This window comes from Adiantum capillus-veneris, chromosome 3 (genome assembly GCF_014529385.1).
Source record: "Adiantum capillus-veneris isolate H3 chromosome 3, ASM1452938v2, whole genome shotgun sequence".
Classification (NCBI taxonomy): Eukaryota; Viridiplantae; Streptophyta; class Polypodiopsida; order Polypodiales; family Pteridaceae; genus Adiantum; species Adiantum capillus-veneris.
The window spans coordinates 131179564-131200206 of NC_140933.1; the positions used below are offsets into that span (position 1 = coordinate 131179564).

At 43.3% G+C, this 20643-nt stretch overlaps 2 pseudogenes; both read right to left on the reverse strand.

Annotated features, from left to right (window-relative positions):
• Positions 1–4822: 4822 nt before the first annotated feature.
• On the reverse strand, positions 4823–5750 carry LOC147461721 (syntaxin-52-like; annotated as a pseudogene).
• Positions 5751–6528: 778 nt separating this feature from the next.
• Positions 6529–7462, reverse strand: LOC147461722 (ATP-dependent Clp protease ATP-binding subunit ClpA homolog CD4A, chloroplastic-like; annotated as a pseudogene).
• Between the last annotated feature and the right edge of the window lie 13181 nt (positions 7463–20643).

Sequence of the window (20643 nt, forward strand, 5' to 3'; positions counted from 1 at the left end):
AAATTCTTCGTGTGTAGATTTTGCCCAAGTCTCGATGAGCAGCTGTAAGACAAAGAGATTGATTGGCCTTGCCAAATTCAATCCCAAAACCGAGATGACTTGCCGAATTGAATCTATTGTACTTGACTGTTGAATGTTGCTATGAATTTCCTTGCCAAATAATGAGGAGAAGCGACAAGTCACAATAGCCTCCAAATCATCAATTGGCAAAAGCATATTGATTTTGCAATGATGGTAGACGATGCTTCTCAGGTATGAGTATGAAATTGCCATTGATTATGAAATTACAATCAGTTATGCTTGTCATCCAAATTGCTTGCACCAATATATTATCAAAAAAAAATTTGTTGTAATTTATGCAATTTTGCTACATGTACAACTCAACCCCGGGTGCAATCATGTGCCATAATCGAGGATTAAGATTGTAAAGTTGGTATAACGCCATACTATGTAGATGGGGAAAGGGGGACCAATCTTTGACCACCTCAAAAGCTAATTTCCACCCTTGAGTGGCGGTTAAAAGCACTCTTTGGTGGTACAAAAAGGATTGTCCTTGACAGCACATTTGACAAATCTTTGAGCTACAATTTCTACATGTCACATGAACAACTACCTATCATACTATATATCAGTGAATAGATCTTCAAAAAGAGAATCTAAAAACACAAGGTTCGAAAATTTTTGACCTAAACTACAAAAATTTTACTAGTCCCCACTTTTTCATTGGTAGAAGTAAAATAGGTCCTTGTTTTGTACCACCAAACCACGCCTTCACCCTGCCCACAGCAGAAGGGTATGAAATCAAAGGTCACCAAACATGGCACAGCAACACAAAATTGTTGAGGGAAGAGGGGGGGGACACTTCCTCTCCTGCTCGATTGTGACAATGATGAAATAATAAAAACTCCTCCTCACAATAGTGCAAACTCACCAAGCTAGACTCATCACTATAGATTATGTGTAGGCTAATGGTACTTGGACGTGTGTGTAGGGGATCCTTCATGTGCCCACGACTACCACAAATTCTCTCTTATTATGAAAATGAGATGCACATGCATTTGAAGTGCCATGCATGTGTCTGTTATGCAATACTTTTTCTTCTAGTAGGGCATGCTCACATCCATGATGATCCATATGAAAAAGCATTGCATAGCACACACATGCATGACACTTAAAATACACTTGCATCTTATAGTCATAATAAGAGGAAATTTGTGGTAGCCTTGGCACGTGAAGGATCCCCTACACACACATCTGGAAGTGTCTTGACCTGCATTGAAGCTTTGGAGTCTTACCATACAACGAGCAACATTTTCCGAGCGAACCAAAATCCAAGCGGATATTTATACGACATGGACCCATGTGGTCCTATATGTAGCAGTTGGCATCTTCACTACTCGGCTTTATTAATAGGAATCTAGAGAGATTCCTAGGGTGTCTTTGAGAAAGGAAAAGGACGCAGATGAGACATGCAAGGGGGAAAAAAAAGGAGCGATCGTTCATGAGTTGGCCCTGAGAGAGGAAGGAATATGACGTGTGTGAGATCTAGGATCTGACACGCAATGTGGGGGGGGGTGGCACAAGGAGCTGGCAGATGCTACGTAGAGTCTCTCTCTCTCTCTCTCTCTCTCTCTCTCTCTCTCTCTCTCTCTCTCTCTCTCTCTCTCTCTCTCTCTCTCTTTGTCATTCTCTCTCTCTATGTGTATTTTTAGCATGAAAAAACGTTTATCGATGTTGTGGGTGGTGAAAACATTAGTGATTTTGTAGAGAAAGCATTGTGTGGCAGCAACTCAAGTTTGCCATGGCTGCTCTCTTGTGCAAGTCCTACATGTAGACCATTGGCCTGTGCTCTCCTTTAAGTTGAGAACAAAGTCCTTGTATCTTTGCCCTTTGAATGGGCATCAATTTTGACGGAGCCAACATCTTCTCGTGTCTAAAATTTCCACAAATAATCGTGATCAGGTGACTATGGGAATGGGAGGATTTATACGCAGGTGGAGTGGGGCAGCAAATGAAGGTGAGGGAGCCTCTATCATCATTGTAAGTAAGAGGTTGGCGAGGACACATTTACAACAGCAAGGAAGAAAACTGATGGGGGTGTTTGCGTGCATGAGAACGGGGTGACAATGGGACCTTATACTATTTCCAAAAGAATGAGAGGGAATCTAGGCCTTAAATTAGTGACCAAGTTTAAATTTAGAGCCAAATAATAAAGTGGCCAAAATCGCTGAAGTTGTTCTATTTAGGTAGAATCTCATTAGACGTTCCATTTGTTCTTGAGGTGAAAATGGGGGGAAATGGCACGTGGAGAAGATGGAGAGAGGGGCACAGAGAGAAAGATGTCTTATTGGACATTGTCGTGCTGACAGAGAAATGGATATTTTTTCGATGTATGCTTGCTTGACGACTAGGTTGGTTCAATTAATCAGGTGCTGGTTTTGGATTTAATACCAAGAGATAAATTTGTAAACATCCAAGTTTTGAGATATTCTTCTGTTTTCCAGAGCCGAGATATTTGTCTCCTGTTTTTAGGGTATATGTCTAGTGGGTATTCTGTGTCAGTGCCAATCGGTAGGGAAGAACACGGTTGCAAGTTGTTCTTAATTTACAAAGTGTAATTTCTATCATGCATAGCCTAGCATATATGTCATGTTCCGTTCTTGCAAGCCATTGTCCCCCCAATTCCCCCTCCTCCGCGCTCACTCTCCTCCTCTTTTCCTGCACTATATATGCTTTCACGTGCCCATCAGGTGGGAACCCACACATGAAGGAAATGGTATATGGTGAATGAGGGTGGCATCTATGCAATAAGGCAAAAGTGTGGAGTTGCAGGCGTAGCTTGTGTCTCAAGTGCAGAATAAACAAGGTGTTGGTGACTAGCTATGAAGATTGCAACTTATGGCTTGGGTTCAAGATGGGCAATTGGCGTAGGGAAATGGGGTCTTGCTTGACTTTTCCTGGGAGGGATAGAGACTGCGTATATTCCATGAAAATTAATAGGGGAGATCTGTGTGGAAAATGATATTGTTGAGGAGAATCACAAGAGATACTAAGTTGAGGATTGAAAAAGAAAAGGAAAAAGTTAATTTGAAAGGGAAAAGAAAAGGGTTAAGTTTGGATCAAAGTTAGGTTTTGGAGATGTAGATCTCACAAACGTTTTTTTGAAGGAAAAAGGGTGAATGGGCACATGGGGGGAGAGAGAGGAAGAGAGTTACGGAAAATTTTTGGGGATTTCTAGGTTGCACGCGAGGGTGTAGGTGGATGCTAGAGCTCTTTGATTTGTCCAATAGTAGAGCATCCTGCGGATGATTGCTATAAGGGCAGGAACGGAGTGGGGGATATTTTGTCACTATGTTGAGTACAAGACAAGCAAAGCGGGGTGGACGACGGAAGGCTAGGGCAAGGAAACCTATGTGATTCATTGCAACTGCTCTTGTTGTGACCATGCAAAACGAGTGTTACCATGCACCGAGCGATCTTTTCCGAGCAAGGAAAAACTCGAGCAAGTGTTTGGACACGATATAGTAAATTTTATCGTCAATAGATTATTTATCATTTGTTATATATTCATGCACCACAACAAAAAGGGTTATCGATGAATAGACTACCTCCTAAATTCCAAAACATCAAAGTTTCCTTTTAAGAAAATAAACACAATATTTGAAAATATTATCTTCTCTCTTAGGCTCGCTTGGGCTTCACATGTTTGAGCATAAAGTAAGATTGATAGAATAATAAGAGCTCTAGCCCTGTACTTAATGTTCAAGTCATCGTAAGTTTATTTTGTAAGGTCATTTGTAGTGCTCCTATGTTCAGTACTTTGGTTCTTGATTGTCATTTTTTATACTTGAGAGCATGTGCATCCTTCCTCATCTTAGACGCATCAATTTGATAGCAATTTATTGCACCTTATTAGTTCATTTATACACCAATCATCTTTTCCATGTCGTCTTGTCCTATCTATACTCTACAAGGCTGTGATCTTCATACAAAGACACCCTTCTTACACGACACATCACTGACAAAAACCATAACTAATTATGAAAGGCTTCTTTTGTTATAATAAAATCATGTTTTTCCACAATTGACCAATATAGGAATTTTTTAATCAATTTACAAAAACAACAACAAAAATTTATAGAGTTATATGCCTAGAATTTTCTAGAAAGGCATCGTCCTAGGTGTTTGGGAAAAATGTGTCTCAGCTTAATATCATGTCCTTTTCGATTTCAAAAATGCCTACTGACTCTCCCTCTCCCTCTTATTTTTAGAAAATGCCAGGCACCCCACATGGTGCATGAAATAACTCTCTCTCTCTCTCTCTCTCTCTCTCTCTCTCTCTCTCTCTCTCTCTCTCTCTCTCTCTCTCTCGATAAAGAAAAAACTAATCCGTTACTCTAATTCAAGACAAACATCACAAAATAAGACGTCTCATGTCTTGCTAGGTATTCAGTATTAACAAACCAGATACCAATCTTTGCTTACACAGAAGGAAAAAAGTAGTTCAGCCTTGATAAAAGGTGGTCCTCCAAACAAGAAATTACCCATAGCATACACACACGCTATGTTACAGCTTCCTTTTGAATCACCGACCATGGTCAATGTTGAGGTGGCTTTGATACAATCACGAGACATGATGATTACATGCATTACTTATTTGTCAAACCATTTTTTTTTTTTGCCAGCAGTCACTTTAGAAGTTAGCAACAGCTTGTGAATTCCAAAGGGCCACATACTGAAACCTCACCATCAATCCTTTGCTCGCACAAAGACACCTCACACAGTACCCGATTAGCACAATTATGACGAGGGCTAGCATACCTCACAAATATCGGATCAATGCAATTATGACAAGGGCTAGTATCACAATCAGAAGAACCATGAAGATGAGGGACATCACTGAACACCCACTGCTTGTCTTCTGCCCCAGTACGCCTAGCCTCCTCTGCGTAGCGTTCAGTTTTGTATTTGTTATGTCTGTGTCGTCATCTAAATTATCCAAAATCTTTGTGTACAAATCCAACGTTTTTTTTACAGCCAAGGCAATGTTTTTTGTGCTTGTCACTGTCTCTTCATGATTCAAAAGGTCATCATCTTGCTCCCGCATGATCTGTCAGACTGTCATTGAAGCTGAGAAATTCCATAGTTATCTAAGCCTGTTGTTCTATTGTTCTCTTTAGGTTCCCCTCTCCCATCCTGACCCAATAGATTAATCCTATTAGAAGCTTGGGAGGAATTTAGGCTGTTTGACATCTGATTCATCCTAGAATGAAGACTCAGAAATCTGTCTTGTTGTTTGCTTAAGTCCTTTTCATTCAAAGATTTGGTGAGGGAAGGATTGCTCAAGAGGGACTGAAGGCTGTCAAGGTGGGTACCAAGCATGGTGATATTCGGTCTGCAGTCAAGACACAACAAGCAATCGTATACGATCAGAGAGCCATTGAGCACATGGACAACTTTAAGGGATCCATTAGTAAGTGGGGCAATTTTGGATTCACAGACAACCACAACACAAAGTTTCAAAAGAACAAACATGCAATATCACTAAGAGATGACTAAGTGAGCATAGGAGGTCAAAGAGAGAGCAATGTATTACTAGCTTGTGGCAAAAACGAGGTGGGAATTGTTAGCAGCACGGGACCCACTGCCAACGGGGGCTTCGGAGTTGCTCTCTACAATCAGGCCGCTATATCCTCTGCAAGCCGTACTGCATCTTCAAACTCTTGGATCCATGAATCATTTTGTGCCATCATATATGACCCTATAATGACGTGCAAAGGAAGAGCGGTCCCAAGTTCATGCGGGAACGAAGGGCGGGGGCACCTTCAAAACACGTTCACAGTCCCTCACATCACGCCAATGTCAAGCAGAAAAAACAATATTCTCTCTCTCTCTCTCTCTCTCTCTCTCTCTCTCTCTCTCTCTCTCTCTCTCTCTCTCTCTCTCTCTCTCTCTCTCTCTCTCTCTCTCTCTCTCTCTCTCTCTCTCTCTCTCTCTCTCTCTCTCTCTCTCCTTCCTCTACAGCCCGCCACCTCTAGCAGCCTCCTTCAGGCGTCCCTTTTCACCTTTCCATGCGAGGCTCGGCCCTCTCAGTTCTGCAGACCCGCCCCATCTAGGCAACCTCTGTAGGCAGCCCCTGCTCGGCCAACTCTGGCTCTACAACTCGGTCCTGCTCAGAATAATTAAACGAAGAGAGAGAGAGAGAGAGAGAGAGAGAGAGAGAGAGGGAGAGAGAGAGAGAGAGAGAGAGAGAGAGAGAGAGAGAGAGAGAGAGATTTTTGCAGTAGAGAGGGTCGGAGAGAATATGGGGGTTTGGTCTCTCAGTTTAAAAGAAAAAACTCTCTGAAAGAGAGAGCGCCAGCGCGCGCTCTCTTTCAGAGAGTTTTTTGTTAAAACTGTGAGAGAGAGAGAGAGAGAGAGAGAGAGAGAGAGAGAGAGAGAGAGAGAGAGAGAGAGAGAGAGAGAGAGAGAGAGAGAGAGAGAGACAGAGAGAGAGAGAGAGAGAGAGAGAGAGTCATTGTACGAGAGCTAGCAACTGAGAGCGAGGCGTTTTTGCTGTGTGAGGGGGTTATCATTGTTGTTGTGTACTGAGGGGGTGTAGAAATGGAGCAAGGGCTACCTCGGACAGTGATCGAATGTCCAGGCTGAAAATCCTCCTTCCAGCTATAGCCTGGGAGACATCTGCACCGCAAGCGATCATCTGTGCAATGCCCTCGACAATGGCAGTCTTTCCCATGCCAGCCTTGCCCACAAGGCATGGATTGTTCTTAGTCCGCTGGCCAAGAATTTGGATTGCGCGCTCGATTTGAGATTGTCTACCAATGACAGGGTCGAGCATACCTTGTCTTGCGAGCTTTGTGAGGTCATTAGCAAAAGCATGCAAATAAGACATGAAAATTGCGTCTGTTATTGCTGCATCGATGCTGGCGAGAATGATGGTGATACCCTCAGGCGGGAATATAGCGATGCCTTTCTTCCGCCTAAAATATCAATTGCGAGTGTTTGCAGTGGTACCGCAATCGAGCATGTCGCTTCAATATCTTCGTATAGGGTCATCATTTGGATCACTTCACTTCTGACACGAAAAAAAATCAACTCCAAGTGTGTATAACACAGAGACGGCAACGCTACATTCCCTTTCTCTAAGTAGTCCCAGCAGCAAGTGCTCAGGGCCAACAAACCGATAACCCAAACACCTTGCTTCAAAGCAAGAAAGCTTCTCCACGACGTGCTGTGCTTCCAGACTTAGCTTGATCTGAGGACATAACTCTTCGTCTGCACTATTAATGGAGATGCATCCAGCAGGATCGTCGACTGGCGCTTGTGGTGTGCAAGTGTAGGTAATGCAGTCCTTGGTGATGGCGCGCAAGGCTTGCAAGTGAACGAAATTGGAGGTGAGAGCGATGGCGGGAATAGAGGAGGCATCGTGCAAGAGAGCAATCAAGAGATGGTGGGAGCCCATGCACCTACTTCATTGTGTGCTCGTCCACCATCAGCTGCTTACACGACGTCATTAGTAAGCCTTAAAATTCTCTATTGGTCCCCATTCTCATCCGCTTTGTACCAAATCTGCACTACCCAGTTTACTGCAAAATGTGGGATCTAAGAATGTCCCAAATCAATCCACGGACTAATTGAAGGGGTTTTTGCTTAAATGATTATAATATAAGGCCCCCACCACACACACTGAGATGGAAATTTTTGATTCAAAGTTGTGACGTCCATGGCTCCGTCGGTGGCTCGACCCCTTGCCCATTCCGGAGGTTCATTGGACACAACCAAATGCAAGGGTGTAAGCCTGCTTGAGCCGAAGAACTGGGGCCTCCATGCCTACTAGCTGAATCCAAATGTCACCAATCCTCTACCGTCAAGTGCCCTACGCAAATATTGTGGATGTCCTTCAGGTCCTCAAATTCCTTGCAGATGCCATCCCTCAAATCTTCATTTGGAAAGATTCAATGGATTTTTAAAAAAAATGATTAGCTACAAAGTAGTGCTTGAATATGTGGAGATGGAAAATTATTTTGTCGACCAGATGGTACCATTTCTCAAAATTTTGGTTTACCTGGATGGAGCTTTAAGTTTTGATTGTTGTGTGTGTGTGTGTGTGTGTGTGTGTGTGTGTGTGTGTGTGTGTGTGTGTGTGTGTGTGTGTGTGTGTGTGTGTGTGTGTGTGTGTGTGTGTGTGTGTGTGTGTGTGTGTGTGTGTGTGTGTGTGTGAGAGAGAGAGAGAGAGAGAGAGAGAGATGTGGATGGACTTTTAAGTTTTTATTGCTGAGAGAGAGAGAGAGAGAGAGAGATAGAGAAGAAGAAGAAGAAGAGAGTTCTAACATGTGATGTAGTATGTGTTTGAGTGATGAGTGACTCTCGATGCTCCAAAATTGTGGTGATGAGAGTCTCAATGGAGAGCCCACACTGTGGCTAGGAGAGGAAAGTGTGTAGGTCTAAGTCATTGCTACAAATGTGAGAGAATAAAGTTCGGATGTGACCAAAAGCTGAGCACTCTGGTACTCAGATTCTCGAACTTGCAATGAGCATAATTTGTGCACAATTGATTTGACTCTTCTCCATTGCCCCAACACCCTATCTCGCATCGAAGGGAATGTGTGTGTGTGTGTGTGTGTGTGTGTGTGAGAGAGAGAGAGAGAGAGAGAGAGATTCCTTTCTCGTTCTCAAAGGTCAAATACAGCCTCTAGGACCAAAATTTTAAAAATTATCATGTGAGTGCAGTGCATATTATTTGTGACTCTCAATGCTTGTGAAAGAGAGAGGGAGAGGGAGGGGGAGAGAGAGATATACATGGAATGTGTACACCTATAAGAAAATTTCATTTTTCTTGCATACATGCAGATGCCTCTAGATGTAGAGAAATATTAATAAGAAAATTTTATATTGTTTACTAACTTTATGAAATTTCACATGAAATTAAGTATTGTCATAATGTATCAAGGGCTGACAATGATATGTATGTTGTCCTCTTTGATTGGCTTATTTTGCTCGATTTTTGGTTCGCTCGACAAATCTTGCTCGGTCTTTGGAATTCCTCATGCAAAACATATAGATGGAGAAGCCATAGGAGATGGGCTCCCATGCCTTTTTGAGGGGAAGGTCATATGGTGCAGTTGGGCCTTACACACTAAGGAACGGGAAAGATAGCGCCCTATTGTGGACATGAAGGAAGGCACCTGCGCAATGTTGCAAACCAATCCAGGAAGGATGCTTGCATACGTCTATCAATGTGCGTAGGGGTGATAAGGGGTGTGTGGGAACAGTGCCAGGGCTTGATGGATTCATTGGAATCTAAGGAGTCCAAATAGACTAAAGGTATCTTCAGAGATTCCGAGTAATTGGAGAGTAGAGCAAGTCGTAGGTGTGACAAATGTTTTTTTTTTGTCTGATTAACTAGAATCTAAGTAGATCCTCTGAGGTCCCCACCCCGCCCTTTCCAATGGCGGATCTGATGGTGAACCCGGTGGCCACTAGATCTATTGCGGAAGCAAACAAAATGGTTCAGGGTTCGACTAGCGGACGATCTCTCGTCACAAAGTGAGTCGAGTTCGAGCCTACTAGCAAGGAGATCTAGCTCCACCTCACAGGGGAAGTGTACTTGAACTATCTAGCGATCCTAAGACCCACCTTCCAAGAGGAGAGAAGCCTCAAGTGCCTTTTTCCCCATGTTTCAGAGGCACGTACTCTCGAGAATTCCCCGCTCTAGGGGCAATGAGCATTACTAATATCGAGTAAGCACTATGGGTACAGAGAGTTCCCGACCAATCGGGACCACCCATCTCGTAGGCATTGGCAACCTGAGCCAAGCCCCCACTTTCCACCCCCACACTCACACTTCCTCGTGTGACCTAATTACTACCACAAAGGTTGTTCAACATAGATATTCCTTGTTTAATTCCGAATCACATGGTTCGTTAAGACAGCCCTTCAACCATATTGCAAACAACACCAAGACAGAATTTTAGTAAAAATTCTACTCAAACTTATTCATAAAAGTTCCAATGTTCTGGAGGTACAACATCCCCCCTCCAGCGAGAGTTCACTCCTCCCGTTGTCGCCTAGCTGCCCATACAACTAGGTATGTCCACCGCATAGAAAGCACGTCATGGACACTCCCACCGCATAGAAAGCAAGACGTGGGTTCCCACCGCATAGAAAGCAAGTCGTGGGTATCCACCGCATAGAAAGCAAGTCGTGGATTCAAAAGTCCTTAATGAGGAACTCTGCCCCCTGTGATCAGTAGGGGGTCAAAACTGATTCAACATTGGAAATAAAATGAACATGTCGAGCTAAATTTTCCCTAGCAAACATTCTTTCCTAATTGCAACCAGCATACCCATCAATCATTTCCTTCGTACTTTAGAACTTAATGTACAATGAATTCAATGCCAAGGTTTCCGTCGGATTTCTCCAACATGTTTGGGGATATTTTCATTCCTAACTAAACGTGTGCAATGTTAAATTAAACAACTTGAATGAAATTATGATCTACCTCTTCCATTTCTTCGTCGATGGCCCGTGAGATGGCCGGTATTTGTTCCTACATGGGAGATTTTCCCTTTCCGTTCACCTTGCTCGTTCCTGCCTCGTGGTCGTGGGCTCCACCAAAGCGAGTCCTCTTAACCGGGGCCATTTTAAACTCACTACTATAAGTAATTAACTTGGGGAAAAGAGCTAATGTCCGTAAGCGTCATAACAAGCCAAATGATAGATTAGCAACATCAAACAATGCCTGCTACATGAGAGGTTTAGATTTTTCCATATAGCAATCATTATGGATGACACATAATCCTATGGGAACCGGCTCTAAAGATAATTACTCGGCTTACATGATTAGGAATAATAGGATTTCACTAATGGAATTACCAGAGAGATGAATTAAGCATGATTAATCTCTTTCCTAGCAATTAGAGGGTGCAGAATCACCGCATGCATAGGTGTGAGAAAAACCACCTCTTAGAGACTTAATGACAGATTAATTTTACCTTAATTATATCTTAATGCATAACAAAGATGGATCTAAATGAGCTACAATATTAATGCGTGATAGAAAGAGTGATTCTCATCAATCTACACAATTACTAGCTTATCGATTAATTTCTATGCTACCTAGAGAGAGAAAGGCTCGAGGAGAGCTACGTGACAACGCCAAGCATTCCATGCGAGACGAAGCGCACACGCCGACGCATCTACGAGCTATTTGTGGCCGTAAGTGTATCAAACGATGCCTGTTTTCTTCATTCTAGTAGTCTATAGAATCGTGGCGACGTAAGCTACGCATAGGTACTCATAAATTTCAGTTTCGGGCACTTTCAAAATTCTATTCTGTCATCCTACCCGTTTTCCGCGTATGGGTTTAGAGTGAGGGTTTTGAGTGTAGAAGCTTAGGGACAGGTGTATCCTAGTGAGGGGACGGTGTTCCTTCAGTCTCGTATGATTCTAGCATGATTAGGTGAGTTACCTTCCGTATGTGTGTATGTGGCTAGGTGGTGTAGTTGAGGGCAGTGAGGTTCTTGATTGTGGTTTAGTTGGCCTTCCAGAGTGTTGTATGTGTAGGATGGTCTCAGCCTGACAAACTTAAGAGATTTCCTCCATGTGCCTATCGTGTCATCTGTGTCCTCGATTGACATTATGTTGATCTAGGTAGTGTTTGCATGTACTTCATGGGTGTGTGAGACTTCCCGTCCAACATTGGCGCCGCTGCCGGGGACACAAGGACCTAAGTAGGTTTCCTACTAACACTCGTGTGATGGTTGCTTGATTTAGTTTCGGCTAAAGAAATCATTTTTCTTAAGTGGATCCGGAAGAGGATATTCCACGATCAAGTGGATAGCCAGGAAGCGTGTGTCTTGCCGACGGTCTGCGACTAGATAGGTTTAGTTAGGATCTGAGGATTAGAGTAGTTGTTGGTGGTCGAGTGATTTGTGAGGTGATAAAAGCGTTTACTAGTCCATGTGTGACAGTGAAGCGTTTTTCTACTCATAGATGCAAAACCCCATATGATTTGTAGGAGTAGCTTTAGGTAAGTGATCTGATTCTGATCTAGAGCTATTCAACACTGAATTATTTGCTAAAGTGCTTGATTGCATTTGAAATCACGGAAAAGTGTGCTTTTGAGGGTCAAAATGCATTAAACAAGCTTTTGTGGATATTTTTGTATGACTGACTGATGTTGTGCATAAAAAAGAGCATTTTTAAGGGTTCTGTGAAGAAAACGTGCAATTTTGTAAACATAGACATCCTACGCGTAGGATGTCTCAAGGGGGTTCTGGAGACCAAATTTGAAAATTTTGACTGCACCAGTGGGTTCAGAGGGTAGGTTTTACCCTAGTAACATATTGACTTGAGTGTTTTTCCCTATTTTTGTTGACCAAAAGCCAAAAGGCGAAGTCAGAAAACGCAAAATTTCAGAAAAGGCTTAAATTGAGTGATTTTTGCATGTTTTTGCAATTGTGAAGCATACTTGCACTTGCTGAGAGCATAAGGAAGCATCAGGGACACTTCCGTCTGAAAAAATCAGCAATAGACATCCTACGCGTAGGATGTCTACAGGGTGATCTGTGCACTTTTTGGAAAATCTGAGGTGACCAGTGTGTTCAGAAGATAGGTTTTACCCTATTTTCACCTGGAAAGTGGAAATTTGACCAAATTTTGACAGATCAAAGCCAAAAGACGAGAATTGCCAGACATCCTACCCAAATTCTGTCCAAGGCCTAATTTTGAGACCAAACCATAGGATGACTCCATAGGCATGTTCTAAATGTGGTATTGAGTGCATGTGATAAATTTCATCTCATTTGGGTCAGTGAAAGTGAAGATTGAACACACTTTAGCGTTTTTGGACTGACAAAAAGCAAGAACAGCTAAACTTTGGGACTTTTGAAATCCAAACCAAAATCTAAGCATACCACTGGGTTACTGACATCAAGGGGAAGCTGTGGGACAAGTCTGGGGTCAAACAGACCAAAAACACATCCTACGCGTAGGATGTCATATGTGTGATTTTGCACTCCAAACTTAAATTTGAGCATACCACTGTGATCAGCACCTTAAGGAGAGTCTGTGGTTCAAATTTGGGGTAATTCTGAGCAGTTAGACATACTACGTGTAGGATGTCTAAGGCATAATTCTGAAACCAAAATTTTACTGTGACCATACCATGCTGTCATATAGCCTTAGGCAAGCCTCCTAGTCAATTTTGGTCCAAATTGGAGTTGATTTGACTTAGGAATTCATCAGAACAGACATCAGGCTTTTGAAACAGATTCTTGATCATTTGACCAACCTATAGGTGTCAGAATCAAAAAGTAAAAATAGTTGTGAGTTTAGCACATCAAGGAGAAGCTACAGTGCAAGTTTGAGCTGAAACAGAGCAAAAAGACATCCTACGCGTAGGATGTCTCCAGCTTGATTTAGGACTCCAAACCAACCTATGAACACACCACTGTGATTAGCACATCAAGGAGAAGCTGGGGTGAAAATTTCAAGTCATTCTGAGCAAAAAGATCTCAAGGCCATTTTTAGGTCCAAATTAAAATCTGAGCATACCATTGTGTTGCTGGACTTAAGCGGAGTCTCTAGACCAAATTTTGTTAAATTCTGAGCATAAAGACATACTACGCATAGGATGTCTCTAGGCCAGTTTTAGGGTCCAACTGTGCTTTTAACCACACAGAAGTGTTCACAGTGTCACAGAGATCCCAAATCTTCTTCCATTCTAAAACTGCATTTCACTGTTTTGGCCATAACTTTCACAAACGGTATCGGATCGGAAAAGTTTTTATATCAAAACGTAGCTTGAGAGCGGCTCTACAGATCTTAGAGAAAAACATGAACTAAATGTATGCTAATGGCAACCATTTAGTTCAATTTTGAAAAAAACATCGTTTGAGGCCTCAAAATTCATCCGGAAGTCAGGGGTGTCTAAATGCGACAATTTGCGAGAATTGTGACAAAAGGTTGCGGTTTTGGACATAGTTTCGACTTTTCCCTAACCAAAGAACTTGAACACAGTGGACTAAGTCTACTTGAACCAAGAAAAAGCTCTTAAGCTTAGAAATCATGTCTACCCTAGATTCAAACGCAGCTTACACAAGCTTGGAGATCCCGACGATAGAGGAATATCCTCCCACAATGGATCTTCCAAACTTGCAATTGATAAAGACCCATCTTGTTGAGAGAGTTTGGATGATTGGTCATGAGAGTGAAGGACTATATAGATACATTGACGACAATGAGGTCAATCTTTATAGGTGCTCAGATCCATACCTAGAAGAGATAACGGATTACAAGCTCTTATATGTCTACATATACGGAGTCGACTGTCAATGGAGATCTATAGTTGTCGACAAGTATGGACGCGAATACAGAGTTATAGAAAGCACAAATCCACAGACTGTACTAGAAAGAGGTGGATATTTGTTCAATGAAGGACCACAAATGCCTCCACCAAACACGAGAATTCCTATAGGAATTCCAAGAAGAGAGCCACCAGGATTCCCTTCAAGAGCGATAATGAGAGAAGGATTGGGAGAGTCCCTGGTTAGACTTGTAGACAATCGACGAGTTAGACCATCCCAAGTCCAGAAATGGGTAAACAGAAAATACTCCAGAGATGAAGATCCGAGAGATCATGTAGCGGCTTTTAGAAGAGTGATTAGAGCAGAGGAAGTTTCAGATTTTGCAACATAGTTTGCAGGATTTGGATTGACTCTAGAAGATGATGCAGCTACTTGGTTCGACTTGGTGGAAATATGGGATTTTGAGACCCTAGATGAGCTGTTTGAGGAGTTTATTGAAGAATTCTTGCCAAAAGGCATTGCTCACAACACGGTCTCGCAAATCCATAGATTCAAACAGAAAGAGAATGAATCAGTACGCAAAGCATCGTTACGACTCAAGAGATATGTTAAGCTCTGTCCGAGAGCGGAATTACCTACGCAAGCACGACTGATGCAGATCTTTGTCCAGGGAATGAGACATGCGGGCCTTCAGAAGGATGTGCATATGATAAGGAGGATGATGCTAAACGAGTTGATCAAAGAAGCTCTTTATCTAGTGGATAATTGTAAGGCATAGAAAGAAAAGGACTTAAAGAGTCAAGGAGATGACACATCCTCTCAGCACAGTGTTTCACAGATAAGTGAGTCCATTGCCAAGCCAACGGCACCTATTGATTAAGAAAAGCTTATTGACGACTTGGTCAAGAGGTTGATTCCTCTTGTAAGGTCTGATTTGGGAGAACCGAAGTGGTGTGAAATTGAGAGAAAATGGAGGAACCATACGGAGGAAGAGTGCTATTATAGCATGGACAATGCTAGGGAGAGGTATCTACAACCTGTTCCAGAAGCACCTATTCCACCTAGATACTGATGGGGGCTTTTCACAAGCCAAGCTCCCATACCCCTCTTCTCTCGTCCCCACCCCATGAAAACCCCCTCTTAGGGAGGGAGTGATAAAAGGCATTGGAAAAAGTAAGAAAAAAATAAAGTATGATTATGTAAATATATAAGAAAGGTAAAATAGGCCACCTCATGCCTGCGGGGTAGCCCATCCCCACCTTGCCTCCTTTTTCTTCACTGTTGCCCCGTCGGGTGTCCCTTTTCCTCTCCTCCACTCAAAAGGTCAACCCCCTCTCTCTTCCCCTTGTCCTTTCTCCTTTCTCTCTCCCCTCAAGCTACCCCACCTCTCACAGTTAATGCATTATAACTCACCAATAATGCATTCTAACTCACATGCAACTTACCCTATCTTCCAAAATAGTATACCCCACCCCCCCTTTCTCTCTCCTATCATATCCCATGACCCAAATACCCCCTCCTCTCTCTAAAGGGAGCCATGTCTCTTGTCTTGTAGCTAAATAACCTCCCCCACACTCACACACACTCAGTTTCACTAAAAAAGGTGCCCACAGACCCATCCCCACCCGGTGGTTACCTGATTTTTCTTGTGTTCACACACATCTGCACACAGATTCACCTCTGAACACACTCCTCTCTCTCCCCTCTTGTAATTACTTTATTCTCCATGTCACCTCTCACTTTTTTTCATCAACCCATCTCTCTCTCTTAGTCTCTCTCTCATGAGACTGCTGTTCTGGCACATATACACACAGCCAGACAAGTGGGGCCCATAGTCACATGGCCTATGTAGATAATGATTTCTTCATTTCTAAATTCTAGAATTTCTCCCCCCCCTCCTCCCCTATATAAAGAGGGGTCACCATCACACAAAAACACACAAACATCACCAAAGAACACACTATGCATTGTGTGTGCCTAGTGCACACACACACACCCACACCATCACCATCACCGCAATCACCATGCTTGTCTTGAGCATGACCTCTACACCCTTGGCTATGGAAGATGAAGGGCAACTAAATGAAGGATGATGGCCATAATCCTCGTGCGAGTCTTCGCCATCAACTCCCACCTATCCGCCATGTGCTCTACCACTCTCTCCCTTCTCATTCCCCTACCCTATGCTCCCCATTTCATCGCCTTATTCTCTAAATAAAGATTGAGGTTTTGTGAGTATGTTTTCTTGCAATGTTTTTCCCATGTGAGGTGTGCGGAATCGCCACCTAGTCTTGTGTTTTGGAGTGAGCTTGTGTATGTGTGAAGGGTGTGCGGATTCGCCATCCTTTTGTGGTGCTTAAGTACTAAGCCGCTATACCCCCTCCCTCACTCTCTCTCTCTCTCTCTCTCTCTCTCTCTCTCTCTCTCTCTCTCTCTCTCTCTGTCTCTCTCTCTCACTCACTTGATCTCATTCCCTTTCCTCTTCATCATTACTCCCAAGCATCCATCTCTCTTGGATGAAAACTTTGTTATGGTGGTGTGTTGTTTGCGTCCTAGCCGCTGAAGCTAGGTGGTGCCCCCTGTTTGCTTTACCATGACAGGCTCGAGGCGCGCCATTCGGTCCCCGGTGTTTTAGAGGCCGTCGGGGTTCGGGGTTCGCTTTGCTCCCGTCATTTGGTGCCCCCACGGAGGATCTTTTCATGAAACCCTTCAGTTTACAAGACTAAAACCCTTAAACTATTGTGAATGGATGAATGGCTAGCAGGATTTGCTAATTGGACGGCAGAAGAAGAAGAGCTCCAAGCACAACTAGACAAACTCCGCATCTCCATCGAAGCTCGAGTGCCAGGCGTAACGATAATCGATTTGCAGTGGGAGAGTGAACCAACACGCCAAACCCAGTGGATATACATAGGCCAAGTGCCAAGAAGAAGAAGAAGAAGGTCGAAACCATGTCCGCAACCTACAACCGACCCACAACAACAAAATGGAAGGAGCTCTACACAATAGAGAATCAACACTATTCTACTTTGAGAATCGGGTAACTCAAGTCACCGAGGTAATTATCACAGTCAGTTTTCAAGTCGCCCCTGATGTTCCGGCACAGATAACTGAAGCATTGGCTCACACTCTCACTAGAGAAACTAGGGATCTAGTGAGTTTGTTTCAGGAAAGAACATCACCCTCTCCCACAAGCTTGGACAGTGACTTAGCACCTCTAAGCTTCACATGAATCAGTACAACCTACCTCAAGACAGATCACACATACCAACACGTGTACGCTCAATCAAGGTAATACTGGATTTGAAGGCTCACTACCAGCACGTCATTGACACCATGCTGGGTGGGGAGCAATTTTTTGAGGTTGTGGCATCAGATCAACCATTTGTCTTACCTTTGGTACAAGGCAATGTACCGTTTGAAGTTTTAATCTATGTCATAGTATAAGAGGGTATACACGCCTCCTTGTAAAGAAGAAAAAAACTTTTGCAAGTTAAGCAGTGTGTCTTTCTAGGTCTCTCTCAGTAATCATGGCAAGTGTAGCATTTCCAACATTTAAAGGAAAGAAGGGGGAGGATTTGGTAACAGACTTCCTAGATGACTTTGAAGTAGCATGTGTAGTGAGCAACAAAGATACAGATGAATCCCGGGTTAGAATATTTAAGCATCTCATGAAGCTAGAAGCTAGATCATGGTACAATGCACTTCCACAAGCAACCAAGGATGACTGGGAACCCTTAAAAACCTCTTTTAAGAGGCGCTTTGGGGGAGGTACCACTTCAGAAAAGTTGTGGGACAAGTTGAGAGACTTGAAGCAGGAGGGTCTTTTAGAATATGCCACCTATGAGTCCAAATTTGTGGATTTGTGGGAACGGTGGGTTAAGTCACTGGCAAGGGGGGAAGCTGCACCCGATTTCCTAAAAAAAGATCGGTTCACGCATGGCTTATGGCCGCTTCTCAAGGAGAAGGTGAAAGGTAGATTCCCGGCTACATACGAGTTAGCCATTGAGATTGCTCGCCTTAAGGACAAGAAGCTGCGAATGAAAGCCAAAGAAACCGAGTCAACAGAAGCAGGAACATCACGTCGACCAGCAACTACGACAACCACCATACCACCACCATCGGCTCTTGGGGTAAGAGATGACCAACAAGATATGTTGGCCCATATTACTGACCAACTTCAGAATTTGTCTGTCCACTTAATACAGCAAGAGAGGAGTCAAGAAAGAGATCAAGACCCTGGAAGAGCACGACGACAAAACAGAGAGTATCACTGCTACAACTGCGGAGAAGATGGTCACGGTATGTACTATTGTCCCAAACCACAACAAAACTATAATAGAGGAGGTAGGAGGAACCAATTGTCACCCCTTAGAGAAAGAACACCCCCACCCCGGGCACCAGCCCCACCAACACAAATTCTACGTCCGCCACAATCACCACTTACAATCATCCTACGCCCACCACCAATTGGTACCCGCACACTTGAAGTATCATTGGTCTTGCAGAAGAGGTCAAGATGAGTGTAACAGAAGAAGGATCAAGTAAGAAGACTATTCAAAGAACTCGTGCAGTGGAACAAGAGGTTAAAGAATCAAAAGAGGCTACCCAGGTGGGGGAGGTAAGTCAAGAAAATCGTGTTACAAATGTGAGTACATCTTTAACCTTGAATGAAATAGGCACCAAAGCGATGAATCGACAACATTGGGCGTTAAGGGTAAGAAGGTGTAAAGTGTTGATTAGGCCTCCTCAGAGTAAGAGTAATGCAAAGGTCATGAAAGATACAAGAGAAGAGGAAAACCAACCTGCTAGCAAGGCTTTGTAGAAGCTGGACAACATATCAAGCAAAGGGGAGGGCTTTGAAAACGGAATCCTATGCACCACCATGGACCCAGGACAGTGTAGCAAGCTAAATGAATCTTGCATCAAGGTAGTTTCACTAGAGGACCATAATGAAGAGGTAATTATGACTGAAGGTTTGGAGTTGGATATTGATCCAGAGGCTTGGAAGCCGAGCAAGACTTTATTGTGTAGTGTTATAGACTTAGAGATGGGTAATGCCTCTAGTCTACTGAAGGGTGTTATAAACTTGGAGATGGGTAATCCCTCCAGTATATGTGAGGATGTTCATAGTAAGTTTGATGATCAATATGTTGCCAACCTTTTAAGGATGTTCCAAACTCCTCCACAACACAAAATTGTGTTTGCATGGGATGCATCAGACCTATGGCTATGGCTAGCCGCTATAACATATACAGAGAAGATCAGCATGGAGATAAGAGCAAAGGAGCCATGGATAGACAAAAAGCCTGATAGAATGCAAGAATGAAGACCTCATTCGCAATTTGGTACAATTTTTTACAAATAGTGCATCCTCTCTTTGGAGAAAGGTAAGTGGATTACGCTTGAACTTAAGCCGCAAGGTAGGTGGCTTGCTATTAGCATCAGTAAAGGAAGCTGACATGTTTGAGCACACCCAAAAGAAGCATGATATGCTTGCAGTTTTTTCTAGTCATGGCAGTAAGCGGGATTCTGAAGACAACTTGAGCTCACCACACCAACAAGGCGGCTATATATGGTGGATTCTTGGAGGACACTGGCACAAAGTTCTAGAAGCCATGGGCTTTCCCTTTAATCAACTGACACTATTCCAAGGAACAAGCTATCACCCGACCCTGTTACAGATTCATGAATATCCCAGAAATCTCACCAATGGCCAAATGGAATGGGTAGTTCAGAAGGCAACTCGATATCAGATCCTACAGCTAAGCGGAAGAAGAAACAAATGAGCTAGAGGCATGAATGCCTCTAGCCAAAAGGGGAGGGCTAATGATGGGGGCTTTTCACAAGCCACGCTCCCATACCCCTCTTCTCTCATCCCCACCCCATGAAAACCCCCTCTTAGGGAGGGAGTGATAAAAGGCATTGGAAAAAGTAAGAAAAAAATAAAGTATGATTATGTAAATATATAAGAAAGGTAAAATAGGCCACCTCATGCCTGCGGGGTAGCCCATCCCCACCTTGCCTCCTTTTTCTTCACTGTTGCCCCGTCGGGTGTCCCTTTTCCTCTCCTCCACTCAAAAGGTCAACCCCCTCTCTCTTTCCCTTGTCCTTTCTCCTTTCTCTCTCCCCTCAAGCTACCCCACCTCTCACCAGTAATGCATTATAACTCACCAATAATGCATTCTAACTCACATGCAACTTACCCTATCTTCCAAAATAGTATACCCCACCCCCCCTTTCTCTCTCCTATCATATCCCATGACCCAAATACCCCCCCCTCTCTCTAAAGGGCGCCATGTCTCTTGTCTTGTAGCTAAATAACCTCCCCCAC